This window comes from Panulirus ornatus, chromosome 1 (genome assembly GCF_036320965.1).
Source record: "Panulirus ornatus isolate Po-2019 chromosome 1, ASM3632096v1, whole genome shotgun sequence".
NCBI classification, from domain to species: domain Eukaryota; kingdom Metazoa; phylum Arthropoda; class Malacostraca; order Decapoda; family Palinuridae; genus Panulirus; species Panulirus ornatus.
Window position 1 is genome coordinate 12,713,580 of NC_092224.1, and position 16,648 is coordinate 12,730,227.

General features: G+C 41.1%; 1 protein-coding gene across 4 annotated transcripts in view; it reads left to right on the forward strand.

The window, feature by feature from the left end:
• The window catches only part of fab1 (fab1 kinase), a 1,098,541-nt gene that overhangs the window by 508,396 nt on the left and 573,497 nt on the right, over positions 1-16,648 (forward strand). The gene's annotated exons all lie outside the window — the stretch shown is intronic.

Consider the following 16,648-nt stretch of genomic DNA (forward strand, 5'->3'; position numbering starts at 1 on the left):
GTATTAAGTAGATTATTTTGTCTGTATGATTAACTTTGTGTATAGCATGAGGAGGAAGTTCTTCACTTGTTGGGCCTCTTTTCCTGAACCTTTTTTTACTGTCAGGCAACTTATTAGTTACTTCTTTATGCCACCCACCTGCATTCACAAAGTCATACGTAGCTTATTCCAGTTCTATACAATTGTAACTATAAAAGTGCTTCTTTACATCTTTTCTGTAAATTTTGCTTAGTTATTTGTTTGGGTTGGTTTGTCTTGGGAGCCACAAGATATCTTGGACTACCAGAGACTAGAAACATCTTAACCTTCAATTCATTTTTTGAGATAAAATTTCTCACCCCTCGTGAAATATCAACCCGTCAGGTGATAATGACTTCTGCTCAGCCCAAGTTAGCCATCTGACTAGTCAACAACCCCAGTCAATTATGACACCATCATCCCCTGGCTGTTAGTACTGACCTGCTTCATTATTTCTATGATCACAGACCAGGTGGGATGTAGCTAGTCCAGCAGTTTTTTGCCAGCTTCCACTCTACCTTGGATAAGTATCATTACCAGATTTACATAAAGTGTGGTTTATTTTGTACTTTCATATTTTTTAAAGAGTTTTTGTGGTATTCATGAACACTATTGAGTAGGTAAGATTGTGCTCTAGTTATTATATGACCCAGGTTTCCTATAGCCAAGTTTTCATCTTGCTCTTGCATACTCCTCCACTGTTTACTTTAGAGCTATCAAAGATGTTTTTGTTTAGAATATTTAGAACTGATAGAACTGGAAAAAACTGGAGGAATTGAAATGCTGTAGATATCTGGGAGTGGATTTGGCAGCGGATGGAACCATGGATGTAGAAGTGAATCATAGGGTGGGGAGAGGGCAAAAGTTCTGGGAGCGTTGAAGAATGTGTGGAAGTCGAGAATGTTATCTTGGAAAGCAAAAATGAGTGTTTGAAGGAATAGTGGTTCCAACAATGTTATATGGTGGTGAGGCGTGGCTATAGATAGAGTTGTGCGGAGGAGGGTGGATGTGTTGGAAATGAGATGTTTGAGGACAATATGTGGTGTGAGGTGGTTTGATCGAGTAAGTAATGAATGGGTAAGAGAGATGTGTGGTAAGTAAATGAGTGTGGTTGAGAGAGCAGAAGAGGGTGTTTTGAAATGGTTTGGTCACATGGAGAGAATGAGTGAGGAAAGATTGACAAAGAGGATATATGTGTTGGAGGTGGAGGGAACGAGAAGTGGGAGACCAAATTGAAGGTTGAAAGATGCAGTGAAAAAGATTCTGAGTGATCGGGGACTGAACATGCAGGAGGGTGAAAGGCGTGCAAGGAATAGAGTGAATTGGAACGATGTGGTATACCGGGGTGGATGTGCTGTCAGTGGATTGAACCGGGGCATGTGAAGCATCTGGGGTAAACCATGGAAAGTTCTGTGGGGCCTGGATGAGGAAAGGGAACTGTGGCTTTGGTGCATTGTACATGACAGCTAGAGACTGAGTGTGAATGAATGTGGCCTTTGTTGTCTATTCCTAGCGCTACCTTGTGCACATGCGGGGGGAAGGGGGTTGTTATTTCATGTGTGGCAGAGTGGCGATGGGAATGAATAAGGGCAGACAGTATGAATTGTGTACATGTGTATATATGTATATGTCTGTGTGTGTATATATATGTATATGTTGAGATGTATTGGTATGTATATTTGTGTGTGTGGACGTGTATGTATATACATGTGTATGTGGGCGGGTTAGGCCATTTTTTCGTCTGTTTCCTTGCGCTACCTCGCTAATGCTGGAGAAAGCGACAAAGTATAATAATGATAATAATAATAATAATAGAATTAATAAGACTCCCGCAGAATCTGGTAATTGTGTCAGTGACTTGAAAAACATAGAGAGCTGTCGTGACAGAAGATTGGATGTGTTTATGCTATATGATAGTGGATGAATCAAGTTTAGTAGAATGCTTTTTATTACCATATGATGATTGTCTGTCATATATTCACAAACTTCAGAGAACAGTGAAGGTCCTTGGAGCGTTGAAGAATGTGTGGAAGGTGAGAATGTTATCTTGGAGAGCAAAAATGAGGATGTTTGAAGGAATAGTGGCTCCAGCAATGTAATATGGTTGCGAGGCATGGGCTGTAGATAGGGTTGTGTGGAGGAGGGTGGATGTGTTGGAAATGAAATGTTTGAGGACAATGTGTCGTGTAAGATGGTCTGATCGAGTAAGTAATGAAAGGGTAAGAGAGATGTGTGGTAATAAAAAGAGTGTGGTTGAGAGAGTAGAAGAGGATGTGTTGAAATGGTTTGGTCACAGGGAGAGAATGAGTAAGGAAAGATTGACAAAGAGGATATATTTATGCCAGAGGTGGAGGGAACAAGAAGAAGCGGTAGACCAAATTGGAGGTGGAAGGATAGAGTGAAAAAGATTTTGAGCGATCGGGGCTTGAACATACAGGAGGGTGAAAGGCGTGCAAGGAATATAGTGAATTGGAACTATGTTGTATACCGGGGTGGACATGCTGTCAGTGGATTGAACCAGGGCATGTGAAGCATCTGGGGTAAACCATGGAAAGTTTTGTGGGGCCTGGATGTGGAAAGGGAGCTGGGGTTTCGGTGAATTATACATGACAGCTAGAGACTGAGTGTGAATAAATGGGGCCTTTGTTGTCTTTTCCTAGCGCCACCTCGCACACATGAAGGGGGGAGGGGGTTGTTATTCCATGTGTGGCGAAGTGGCGATGGGAATAAATAAAGGCAGACAGTATGGATTATGTACATGTGTATATATGTATATGTCTGTGTGTGTATATATATGTATACATTGAGATGTATAGGTATGTATATTTTTGTGTGTGGATGTGTATGTATATACATGTGTATGTGGGTGGGTTGGGCCATTCTTTCATCTGTTTCCTTGCGCTACCTCGCTAACGTGGGAGACAGCGACGAAGTATAATAATGATAATAATAGAATTAGTAAGACTCCCCCAGAATCTGGTAATTGTGTCAGTGACTTGAAAAACATAGAGAGCTGTTGTGACAGAAGATTGGATGTGTTTATGCTATATGATAGTGGATGAATCAAATTTAGTAGAATGCTTTTTATTATCATGTGATGATTGTCTATCATATATTCACAAAATTCAAAGAACAGCAAAGGTCCTGGGAGCGTTGAAGAATGTGTGGTAGGTGAGAATGTTATCTTGGAGAGCGAAAATGAGGATGTTTGAAGGAATAGTGGTTCCAACAATGTTATATGGTTGCGAGGCATGGGCTATAGATAGGGAAGTGCGGAGGAGGGTGGATGTGTTGGAAATGAAATGTTTGAGGACAATGTGTCGTGTAAGATGGTTTGATCGAGTAAGTAATGACAGGGTAAGAGAGATGTGTGGTAATAAAAAGAGTGTGGTTGAGAGAGTAGAAGAGGATGTGTTGAAATGGTTTGGTCACAGGGAGAGAATGAGTAAGGAAAGATTGACAAAGAGGATATATGACAGAGGTGGAGGGAACGAGAAGAAGCGGGAGACCAAATTGGAGGTGGAAGGATCGAGTGAAAAAGATTTTGCGCGATCGGGGCCTGAACATACAAGAGGGTGAAAGGCGTGCAAGGAATAGAGTGAATTGGAATGATGTGGTATATCAGGGTTGACGTGTTGTCAGTGGATTGAACCAGGGCATGTGAAGCATCTGGGGTAAACCATAGAAAGTTTTGCGTGGCCTGGATGAGGAAAGGGAGCTGGGGTTTGGGTGCATTACACATGACAGCTAGAGACAGAGTGTGAATGAATGTGACCTTTTTTGTCTTTTCCTGGCGTGCACACGCATACGGGGGATGCTGTTTCTTGTTTGGTAGGATGGCGACAGGAATGGATGAAGGCAGCAAGTATGAATATGTACATGTGTATATATGCATATATCTGTGTATGTATATGTATGTATATGTTGAAATGCATTTGGACAATTTTTGCGGGAAAATAATGCAAATGACTGGGAGATGTGTAAAAGAAAGAGGCAGGAGGTCAAGAGAAAGGTGCAAGAGGCAAAAAAGAGGGCAAATGAGAGTTGGGGTGAGAGAGTATCATTAAATATTAGGGAGAATAAAAGATGTGTTGGAAGGAGGTAAATAAAGTGCGTGAGACAAGGAAACAAATGGGAACATCAGTGAAGGAGGTAAATGGGGAGGTGATAACAAGTAATGGTGATGTGAGAGGGAGATGGAGTGAGTATTTTGAAGGTTTGTTGAATGTGTTTGATGATAGAGTGGCAGATATAGGGTGTTTTGGTCGAGGTGGTGTGCAAAGTGAGAGGGTTAGGGAGAATGATTTGGTAAACAGAGAAGAGGTAGTAAAAGCTTTGCGGAAGATGAAAGCCAGCAAGGCAGCGGGCTTGGATGGTATTGCAGTGGAATTTATTAAAAAAGGGGGTGACTTTATTGTTGACTGGTTGGTAAGGTTATTTAATGTATGTATGACTCATGGTGAGGTGCCTGAGGATAGGTGGAATGCTTGCATAGTGCCATTGTACAAAGGCAAAGAGGATAAGAGTGAGTGCTCAAATTACAGAGTTATAAGTTTGTTGAGTATTCCTGGTAAATTATATGGGAGGGTACTGATTGAGAGGGTGAAGGCATGTACAGAGCATCAGATTGGGGAAGAGCAATGTGGTTTCAGAAGTGGTAGATGATGTGTGGATCAGGTGTTTGCTTTGAAAAATATATGTTAGAAATACTTAGAAAAGCAAATGGATTTGTATGTAGCATTTATGGATCTGGAGAAGGCATATGATAGAGTTGATAGAGATGCTCTGTGGAAGGTATTAAGAATATATGGTGTGGGAGGTAAGCTGCTAGAAGCAATGAAAAGTTTTTATCAAGGATGTAAGGCATGTGTATGTGTAGGAAGAGAGGAAAGTGATTGGTTCTCAGTGAATGTTGGTTTGTGGCAGGGGTGCATGATGTCTCCATGGTTGTTTAATTTGTTTATGGATGGGGTTGTTAGGGAGGCGAATGCAAGAGTTTTGGTAAGAGGGGCAAGTATGCAGTCTGTTGTGGATGAGAGGGCTTGGGAAGTGAGTCAGTTGTTGTTCGCTGATGATACAGTGCTGGTGGCTTATTCGGGTGAGAAACTGTAAAAGTTGGTGACTGAGTTTGGTAAAGTGTGTGAAAGAAGAAAGTTGAGAGTAAATGTGAATAAAAGCAAGGTTATTAGGTACAGTAGGGTTGAGGGACAAGTCAATTGTGAGATAAGTTTGAATGGAGAAAAACTGGAGGCAGTGAAGTGTTTTAGATATCTAGGAGTGGATTTGGCAGTGGATGGAACCATGGAAGCGGAAGTGAATCATAGGTTGGGGGAGGGGACAAAAATTGTGGGAGCATTGAAAAATGTGTGGAAGTCGAGAACATTTTCTTGGAAAGCAAAAATGGGTATGTTTGAAGGAATAGCGGTTCCAACAATGTTATATGGTTGCAAGGCGTGGGCTATAGATAGAGTTGTGTGGAGGAGGGTGGATGTGCTGGAAATGAGATGTTTGAAGACAGTATGTGGTGTGAAGTGGTTTGGTTGAGTAAGTAATGAAAGGGTAAGAGAGATGTGTGGTGATAAAAAGAGTGTGGTTGAGAGAGCAGAAGAAGGTGTTTTGAAATGGTTTGGTCACATGGAGAGAATGAGTGAGGAAAGATTTACAAAGAGGATACATGTGTCAGAGGTGGACAGAATGAGGAGAAGTGGGAGACCAAATTGGAGGTGGAAAGATGGGGTGAAAAAGATTTTAATTGATCGGGGCCTGAACATGCAGGAGGGTGAAAGGCGTGCAAGGAATAGAGTGAATTGGAATGATGTGGTATACTGGGGTGGACGTCCTGTCAATGGATTGAAGCAGGGCATGTTAAGCATCCTGGGTAAGCCATGGAAAGTTTTGTGAGGCCTGGATGTGGAAAGGGAGCTGTGGTTTCAGTGCATTATACATGACAGCTAGAGACTGAGTGTGAATGAATGTGGTCTTTGTTGTCTTTTCCTAGCTCTACCTCGTGCACATGCGGGGGAAGGGGGTTGTCATTTCATGTGTGGGGGGTGGTGATGGGATTGATTAAGGGCAGACAGTATGAATTATGTACATGTGTATATATGTATATGTCTGTGTGTGTATATAAATGTACATGTTGAGATGTGTAGGTATGTATATGTGCGTGTGTGGACGTTTATGTATACACATGTGTATGTGGGTGGGTTGGGCCATTTTTTCGTCTGTTTCCTTACGCTACCTTGCTAATGCAGGAGACGGCCATTAAGTATAATAAAAGAAATTAATGATGAAATAACAAAGAATAGAATATGTGAGAATCTGAGTGCAGAATTATTCCTCATGAACATAGTTCCATTTTATGATATGAAGTTTATGGTAAAGCTGGCTTCATTGAGTTTCATGTAAAGTAACACTTTTCAGGAATGTACCTGATACATTAAGCACCGAGACCTTATACACTGATTAGCATTGCCCTGCCAGTCTCTGTAAGGTAAGGTTTTCATAGGATCTGTTGATTTTTAAAAGTGTTTCTTGCTTACATAGTAATCAACATTTTCTCAGACCAGCATAGTCCTCTCCATGATCAGTCAGGTTAGGTTTTCTTAGGTTCTGTTGATTTTTGAGTTTTTTGCTTACTTTTACAGTACCCTATATCATTCCGGATCACCTTAGCCCCTCCCACTATCAGTTTAAGTAAGGTTTGTGAGGGGTAAAGTTTTGGTCAGGTTAGGTGAGTAATGTAGTAGTTAAGGGTATAATTGGGGTGTATGGGATATTCAGTAAAATGAATGGAAATGATGAACAGCTCCTGGAGTTTTATGCTGGAAAAGGATGGGTGACTGGGAGTACCTAGTTCAAAAAGAGGGACATATACAAGTATATGTATGTGAGTAGGAAAGATGGTCATTGGGCATTATTGGATTACATACTTATTGATTGGCATGTAAAAGAGAAACTTTTGGTTGTGAAAGTTCTGAGAGGGGCAGCTGTTGGGATGTTTGATCAGTAGCTTGTGGAGGAGGAAGTGAAGATTTATAGTTTTGGGAAAAGGGGAAACATTAATCTGTCTGAAGAGAGTGATAGGAGTAAGTGAGCTTGGAAAGGAGACATTCTTGAAGAATCACCTGAAGAGATTGATTGTAGAATGACAAAAATTGAGAATAAATAAAGGCAGGGGAGTGGGTAAGGAATGGGAGGTTTAGAGAAACAGTCCTGGCATGTGTAAGAGATGCATATGGCATGCAGAAGGTGGGAGGTGGTTAGATTAGAAAGGGTAGTAAGAAGTGGAACGAACATGTAAAAGCTAAACAAGAGGTATGTGAGTGGTACTTACAAGGACTAAGGGAAAATTATGGGGGGGAAGTATGAAAGAAAGTAGCAGATCAAGAGAAAAGTGCAGGAATTTGAAAAGAGGGCAAATGAGAGTTGGGTTGAGAGGGTATCAGTAAACTCTTGGGAGAATAAAATGTTTTAGAAGGAGGTTGATAGTGTGCAGAAAGCAAGAGAAAAAGTGGGAACATTAGTGAAGGGGCAAGTGGTAAGAGGGAGTGATGAAATGAGGAGGAGATGGAGTGAGTATTTTGAAGGACTGTTGAATGTATTTGATGATAGGATGGCAGATGTAGGGAGTTTGGGTCAGGGTGGTATGTAAAGTGAGATAGTCATGGAGAGTGGTTTGATGAAAAGAGAAAAGTTGTTGAAAGCCTTATGTAAGAAGAACTGTGGTGAGGTGGCAGAAGTGGATGGTAATGCAATTCATTTTATTAAGAAAGAGGGTGACTGTTGTTATGTTAGGATTTTCATTGTATGTATGGATCATGATGAGAAACTGAAGATTAGCAATGTGCACGTATAGTGTCATTGTGTAAAGACAAGGGGATAAAGGTGGGTGTTCAAACTACAGATGTATAAGATTGTTGAGTGTACCTGGTAAGTTTTATAGGGAAGAAGTGATAGAGAGAGTAAAGACATGCACAGAGCAACAAACTGGGGAGGAACAGTGTGGTTTCAGAATTGGCTGAGGATGTGTGGATGAGGTGTTTGCTTTAAAGAATGTGTGGGAGAAATACTTAGAGAAATGGATGGATTTGTATGTGGCATTTATGGATTTGGAGAAAGCATATGGTAAGGTTAATAGAGATGACTTGTGGAAGGTCTTAAGCATATATGGTGTGGGATGAAAGCTGCAAGAAGCAGTATGTGTAGATATGAAAACTGACTCCCCTAAAACCAATGCCATTACTCTTAACTTTAAATGGGTGGATTTTGATGTGCTACACGATGTGTTAAAGAGTCTCACCCTTGTTAGTTCTTGCCTAGAGGAATTATGGGCCAGTTTTAAGCATCAGTCGATGCACCATCAAGTCACATTCATTTCCATGCGCAACAGAAACAATAAAACCGACAACAAGCCTGAATAAGATATTGCAAGAGCTATATGGCACAGAAATAAACTCAATAAGCTTAAGAAGTTTGAGTGACTCTCATATTGAAATTCAATGTAACACAGTCAGAAGACATCTGAAAACACTTATCAAAAATGCCAAGAGAGAATATGAAGTGCGTATTGCAAGAGATAGTGACAGATGCTAAAAGATTTTACAGATATATCAGTAATAAGAAACATACAGATTGGAATGGGACCCTTGATAAACAAGAATGGGGAACCCATTGTGGACAATAAAAGCATAGCAACAACCTTGAACAAGTTTTTCAATTCTGTTTTTATGCTAGAAAGCATTGACACGAATTTTGAGACTGGTAAGTAGCACTCACATGATACAAGAATTCACCATCATAGTTAGGGAAGTGCTAACACAGATAGATAAATTGAAGGCTAATAAAAGCCCAGGTCCTGATCTTGTCTATCCACAAGCAACTAAAAAATGTCAGACTTGAAATTGGCAGCCTGTTAACTCAGATTTTCAATAAATTGCTCCATAAAGGAACAGTACTACAGGACTGGAGACTGGCAGACATCACTCTTGTATACAAAAAGGGAAGCCAAAAATTGCATGGTAATTACTGTCCTATTAGCCTCTCATCTGTTGTACATAAGTTTTTAGATTCGATTAAAGGTAAAATCTCAACCTATCTGGAACAATACAGCCTGATCAGTATTACACTGCATGGTTTCAGAAGATGCAGATCATACCTAACAAACCTTGAATTTTGCCATACATTATTCAGTACCCACAACAAGACAAAAGCAATGTACTGTCTATCCCCATCATACGTCTGAGTTTCGTTCTAACCAATTGGTCGGATCTTGAAATGGACTTAAGTTGTATATGTGTCAGCATGGCATGTAGAATTCATATACTTGTGCAGCATTCTTTTATCCTGCTCAGTTTCTGTCATGATTATCTCATTTTGTATTAACCAGCTTTATTATATGATTCTGTATTTTCTTTTTACCTTTTATTTAAGATTCTTTAGTTCATATTTCATAATTTTTATTCTTTATGTAGTGCAAGCTCTATCATGATTATCCCTCTTATCTTGCGCATTCTTCATGTGTAGTTGAAGGCGGCTAAAGGGGATGGGAGCGTGGGGTTAGACACCCTCCCCTCCTTGTATTTTAACTTTCAAAAAGGGGAAACAGAAGAAGGAGTCACGCAGGGAGTGCTAATCCTTCTCGAAGGCTCAAATTGGGATGTCTAAATGTGTGTGGATGTAACCAAGATGAGAAAAAAGGAGAGATAAGTAGTAAGTTTGAGGAAAGGAACCTGGATGTTTTGGCTCTGATTGAAACGAAGCTCAAGTGTAAAGGGGAAGATTGGTTTGGGAATGTTTTGGCGGCAGTAAAGTCAGGGGTTGGTGAGAGGACTAGAGCAAGGGAAGGAGTAGGACTACTCCTGAAACAAGAGTGGTGGTAGTATATGATAGAGTGTAAGAAAGTAAACTCTAGATTGATATGGGTAAAACTGAAAGTGGATGGAGAGAGATGGGTGATTATTGGTGCATCTGCTCTTGGGCATGAGAATAAAGATCATGAGAGGCAAGTGTTTTGGGAGCAGCTGAGTGAGTGTGTTAGTAGTTTTGATGCACGAGACTGGGTTATAGTGATGGGTGATTTGAATGCAAAGGTGAGTAATGTGTCAGTTGAGGGAATAATTGGTGTGCATGGTGTGTTCAGTGTTGTAAATGGAAATGGTGAAGGGCTTGTAGATTTATGTGCTGAAAAAGGACTGGTGATTGGGAATACCTCATTCAAAGAGAGAGATATACATAAGTATACGTATGCAAGTAGGAGAGATGGCCAGAGAGCGTTATTGGATTGTGTTAATTGATAGGCACGTGAAAGAGAGACTTTTGAATGTTAATGTGCTGAGAGGTACAACTGGAGGGATGTCTGATCATTATCTTGTGGAGGTGAAGGTGAAGATTTGTAGAGGTTTTCAGAAAAGAAGAGAGAATGTTGGAGTGAAGAGAGTGGTAAGAGTAAGTGACCTCGGGAAGAAGACTTGTGTGAGGAGTACCAGGAGAGACTGAGTGCAGAATGGAAAAAGGTGAGAGCAAAGGACGTAAGGGGAGAGGAGGAGGAATGGGATGTATTTAGGGAAGCAGTGATGGCATGTGCAAAAGATGCTTGTGGCATGAGAAGCGTGGAAGGTGGGCAGATTAGAAAGGGTAGTGAGTGGTGGGATGAAGAAGTAAGATTATTAGTGAAAGAGATGAGAGAGGCATTTGGACGATTTTTGCAGGGAAATAATGCAAATGAGTGGGAGATGTATAAAAGAAAGAGGCAGGAGGTCAAGAGAAAGGTGCAAGAGGTGAAAAAGAGGGCAAATGAGAGTTGGGGTGAGAGAGTATCATTAAATTTTAGGGAGAATAAAAAGATGTTTTGGAAGGAGGTAAATAAAGTGCGTAAGACAAGAGGACAAATGGGAACATCGGCGAAGGGGGCCAATGGGGAGATAATAACAGGTATTGGTGATGTGAGAAGGATATGGAGTGAGTATTTTGAAGGTTTGTTGAATGTGTTTGATGATATAGTGGCAGATATAGGGTGTTTTGGTCGAGGTGGTGTACGAAGTGAGAGGGTTAGAGAGAATGATTTGATAAACAGAGAAGAGGTAGTAAGAGCTTTGCAGAAGAAGAAAGCCGGCAATGCAGCGGGTTTGGATGGTATTGCAGTAGAATTTATTGAAAAAGGGGGTGATTGTGTTGTTGACTGGTTGGTAAGGATATTTGATGTATGTATAACTCATGGTGAGGTGCCTGAGGATTGGAGGAATGCTTGCATAGTGCCATTGTACAAAGACAAAGGGGATAAAGGTGAGTGCTCAAATTACAGAGGTATAGGTTTGTTGAGTGTTCCTGGTAAATTATATGGGAGGGTATTGACTGAGAGGGTGAAAGCATATACAGAGCATCAGACTGGGGAAGAGCAGTGTGGTTTCAGAAGTGGTAGATGATGTGTGGATCAGGTGTTTGCTTTGAAGAATGTTTGTGAGAAATTCTTAGAAAAGCAAATGGATTTGTATGTAGCATTTGTGGATCTAGAGAAAGCATATGACAAGAGTTGATAGAGATGCTCTGTGGAAGGTATTAAGAATAAATGGTATGGGAGGCAAGTTGCTAGAAGCAGTGAAAAGTTTTTATTGAGGATGTAAGGCCTGTGTACGAGCAGGAAGAGAGGAAAGTGATTGGTACTCAGTGAATGTCGGTTTACAGCAGGGGTGCATGATGTCTCCATGGTTGTTTAATTTGTTTATGGATGGGGTTGTTAGGTAGGTGAATGCAAGAGTTTTGGAGAGAGTGGCGAGTTTGTTGTCTGTTGTGGATGAGAGGGCTTGGGAAGTGAGTCAGTTGCTGTTCGCTGATGATACAGCACTGGTGGCTGATTCATGTGAGAAACTGCAGAAGCTTGTGACTGAGTTTGATAAAGTGTGTGAAAGAAGAAAGCTGAGAGTAAATGTGAATAAGAGCAAGGCTATTAGGTACAGTAGGGTTGAGGGACAAGTCAGTTGGGAGGTAAGTTTGAGTGGAAAAAAACGGAGGAAGTGAAGTGTTTTAGATATCTAGGAGTGGATTTGGCATTGGATGGAACCATGGAAATGGAAGTGAGTCACAGGGTGGGGGAGGCGGGGAAGGTTCTGGGAGCGCTGAAAAATGTGTGGAAGGCAAGAACATTACCTTGGAAAGCAAAAATGGGTGTGTTTGATGGAATAATGGTTCCAACAATGTTATATGGTTGCGAGGTGTGGGATATTGATAGAGTTTTGCAGAGGAGGGTGGATGCGTTGGAAATGAGATGTTTGAGGACAGTATGTGGTGTGAGGTAGTTTGATCAAGTAAGTAATGAATGGGTAAGAGAGATGTTTGGTAATAAAGCAAGTGTGGTTGAGAGAGCAGAAGGTGTTTTGAAATGGTTTGGTCACATGGAGAGAATGAGTGAGGAAAGCTTGACAAAGAGGATATATGTGTCAGAGGTGGAGGGAATGAGGAGAAGTGAGAGACCAAATTGGAGGTGGAAGGATGGAGTAAAAAAGATTATGAGTGATTGGGGCCTGAACATGCGGGAGGGTGAAAGGCATGCAAGGAATAGAGTGAATTGGAACGATGTGGTATACCGGGGTTGATGTGCTGTCAATGGATTGAACCAGGGCATGTGAAGTGTCTGGGGTAAACCATGGAAAGTTTTGTGGGGCCTGGATGTGGAAAGGGAGCTGTGGTTTCGGTACATTATACATGACAGCTAGAGACTGAGTGTGAACGAATGTGGCCTTTGTTGTTTTTTCCTAGCGCTACCTCGTGCGCATGCGAGGGAAGGGGGTTGTTATTTCATGCGTGGCAGGGTGGCGACAGGAATGAATAAAGGCAGCAAGTATGAATTATGTATGTGTGTATATGTGTATATGTCTGTGTATGTATATATGTATACGTTGAAATGTATAGGTATGTATATGTGCGTGTGTGGACATGTATTCATATACATGTGTATGTATTCTTTCATGTGTTTCCTTGCGTTACCTCGCTAATTTGGGAGACAGCGACAAAGTATAATAAATAAAGTAAAATAACTAAAGAATTTTAAATCACTATGATTTATTGAAGAAAAAAGATTGTTTTATTTTTTACCTTTTCAGTAGCTCCTTTGTCAGCAGTTGATGCTTCACCTGTGACTCAAATGTTGTGCAATCCGTATCTTTATTTAAATCTATTGAGCCAACAATGACTTGCTGTGATGTTCTTGATGTAATCCTCACTCGCTCACTTCTTTAAAGTCTCAAAAAGACTTCAAGCCTTTGCCTGAATTATTAGTAAGCTTAGTGGTACACGTTTTTGAATTTGATCTTCCATCCATAGCATCAATAACTTTTCCTTTTCGTGGATGGATCCTTGTCGTTGCTTTGTTATTATCGTAGACTTCATACTTGCCAAACCTTTCACTGCTTCACATATTTTTTCTTTGTCCTTTGAAATTGTGGAGACCTTTGAATGGGACAACTGTAGATCACATGTAATCACATATACTTTTTTCCTCCTACATATTGGATGATTACCTTCATTTTCAATTCCAAACTGAGCATCTTCCTTGACTTTTTGTCAGATCTATCAACATGAGATGGGTTTTTCTCTTGTTCGCCATCTTCTTTGGGGTTTGATACTAAAATGGTTAAATCCAGCATGAAAATTTGTTAGATTCACTTGAATAACGTGCACTTACCAAATAGTAACTGAGAGCAAGAACTGAGAGAGCTGCTGTGATGTGCACAGTTCCGGGATATTGTCTGACAGTCACTATCATAATCATGCAGCTGTTTGCACTGGCGGATTAAGCTTAATTTTTTTATTTACTACTATTTATTTATTTTTTATACTTTGTCGCTGTCTCCCACGTTAGCAAGGTAGTGCAAGGAAACAGACGAAAGAATGGCCCAACTCACCCACATACATGCACATATACATACCTATACATTTCACTGTATGCATACATATACATACACAGACAAATACATATATACACATGTACATATTCATACTTACTGCCCTCAGCCATTCCCATTGCCACCCCACCACACATGAAATGGCACCCCCCTCCCCATGCATGCGTGCGAGGTAATGCTAGGAAAAGACAACAAAGGCCACATTTGTTCACAGTCAGTCTCTAGCTGTCATGTGTAATGCACCGAAACCACAGCTCCCTTTCCACATCTAGGCCCCACAAAACTTTCCATGGTTTACCCCAGACACTTCACATGCCCTGGTTCAATCCATTGACAGCACGTCAACCCCATTATACCACATCGTTCCAATTCACTCTATTCCTTGCACACCTTTCACCCTCCTGTATGTTCAGGTCCTGATCGCTCAAAATCTTTTTCACTCCATTCTTCCACCTCCAATTTGGTCTCCCACTTCTCCTCGTTCCCTCCAACTCTGACACATATATCGTCTTCGTCAATCTTTCCTCACGCATTCTCTCCATGTGACCAAACCATTTTGATACACCCTCTTCTGCTCTCTCAACCACACTTTTTTATTACCACACATTACTCTTACCCTTTCATTACTTACACGATCAAACCACCTCACACCACATATTGTCCTCAAAAATCTCATTTCCAACACATCCACCCTCCTTCGCACAACCCTATCTACAGCTCATGCCTCGCAACCATATAACATTGTTTGAGCCATTATTCCCTCAAACATACCCATTTTTGCTTTCTGAGATAATGGTCTTGCCTTCCACACATTCTTCATTGCTCCCAGAACCTTTGCTCCCTCCTCCACCCTGTGACTCACTTCCGCTTCCATGGTTCAATCCGCTGTTAAATCTACTCCCAGATATCTAAAACACTTCACTTCCTCCGGTTTTTCTCCATTCAAACTTACCTCCCAATTGACTTGTCCCTCAACCCTACTGTACCTAACAACCTTGCTCTTATTCACATTTACTCTCAGCTTTCTTCCTTCGTGCACTTTACCAAACTCAGTCACCAGCTTCTGCAGTTTCTCACCCGAATCAGCCACCAGCGCTGTATCATCAGTGAACAACAACTGACTCACTTTCCAAGCCCTCTCATCCACAACAGACTGCATACTTGCCCCTCTCTCCAAAACTCTTCGTTCACCTCCCTAACAATCCCATCCATAAACAAATAAACAACCATGGAGACATCTCGCACCCCTGCTGCAAACGGACATTCACTGGGAACCAATCACTTTCCTCTTCCTACTCATACACATACCTTACATCTACGATAAAAACTTTCACTGCTTCTAGCAACTTACCTCCCACACCATATACACTTAATACCTTCCACAGAGCATCTCTATGAACTCTTGTCATATACCTTGTCCAGATCCATAAATGCTACATACAAATCCACTTGTTTTTCTAAGTATCTCTTACATACATTCTTCAAAGCAAACACCTAATCCACACATCCTCTACCACTTCTGAAACCACACTGCTCTTCCCCAATCTGATGGTCTGTACATGCCTTCACCCTCTCGATATCAATACCCTCCCATAAAATTTCCGAGGAACTCTCAAAAAAATTATACCTCTGTAATTTGAACACTCACCTTTATCCCCTTTGCCTTTGTACAATGGCACTATGCATGCATTCCACTAATCCTCAGGTACTTCACCATCGGCCATACATTCATTGAATATCCTCACCAACCACTCAACAACACAGTCACCCCCTTTTTTAATAAATTCCACTGCAACACCATCCAAACCCACTGCCTTGCCGGCTTTCATCTTCTTCAAAGCTTTCACTACCTCTTCTCTGTTTACCAAACCATTCTCCCCGACCCTCTCACTTCGCACACCACTTTGACCAAAGCACCCCATATCTGCCACTATATCATCTAACACATTCAACAAACCTTCAAAATACTCACTCCTTCTCCTTCTCACATCACTACTACTTGTTATTACCTCCCCATTAACCCCCTTCACCAATGTTCCCATTTGTTCTCTTGGCTTACGCACTTTATTTACCTCTTTCCAAAACATCTTCTTATTCTCCCTAAAATTCAATAATACCCTCTCACCCCAACTCTCATTTGCCCTCTTTTTCATGTCTTTCACCTTTCTCTTGACCTCCTGCCTCTTGTTTTTATACATCTCCCAGTCATTTGCACTATTTCCCTGCAAAAGTCGTCCAAATGCCTTCTCTCTTCTCTTTCACTAATAATCTTACTTCTTCATCCCACCACTCACTACCCTTTCTAATCTGCCCACCTCCCACGTTTCTCACGCCACAAGCATTTTTTTTATTTTTATTTTTTTCAGTTTTATGTACAGATGATCGTAAGTCGCCTGGGTTGTAAGTAGGAGATAGACAGTATATAATATTTCTGGACATCTAGAAAGCATTCAACAAAGTACCCCACTTTAAGTTGATGCACAAAGTCCGGGACCTGGGTATTACCGGGTGGATATGAAATTGAATAAAACCCTGGTTATGTGATAGGAAGCAGAGAGTCGTAATGAAAGGGGAATCATCACCGTGGTCACCTGTTGCTATTGGAATCCCCTGTGGGATCCGTACCTGAGCCTATACATTTCATCATTTGTATTAACCATATTGACCTAGGGCTAGATAACTTAGTGTCAAATTTCCAGATGACACAAAGATCTGCAATGCCATATTAACTT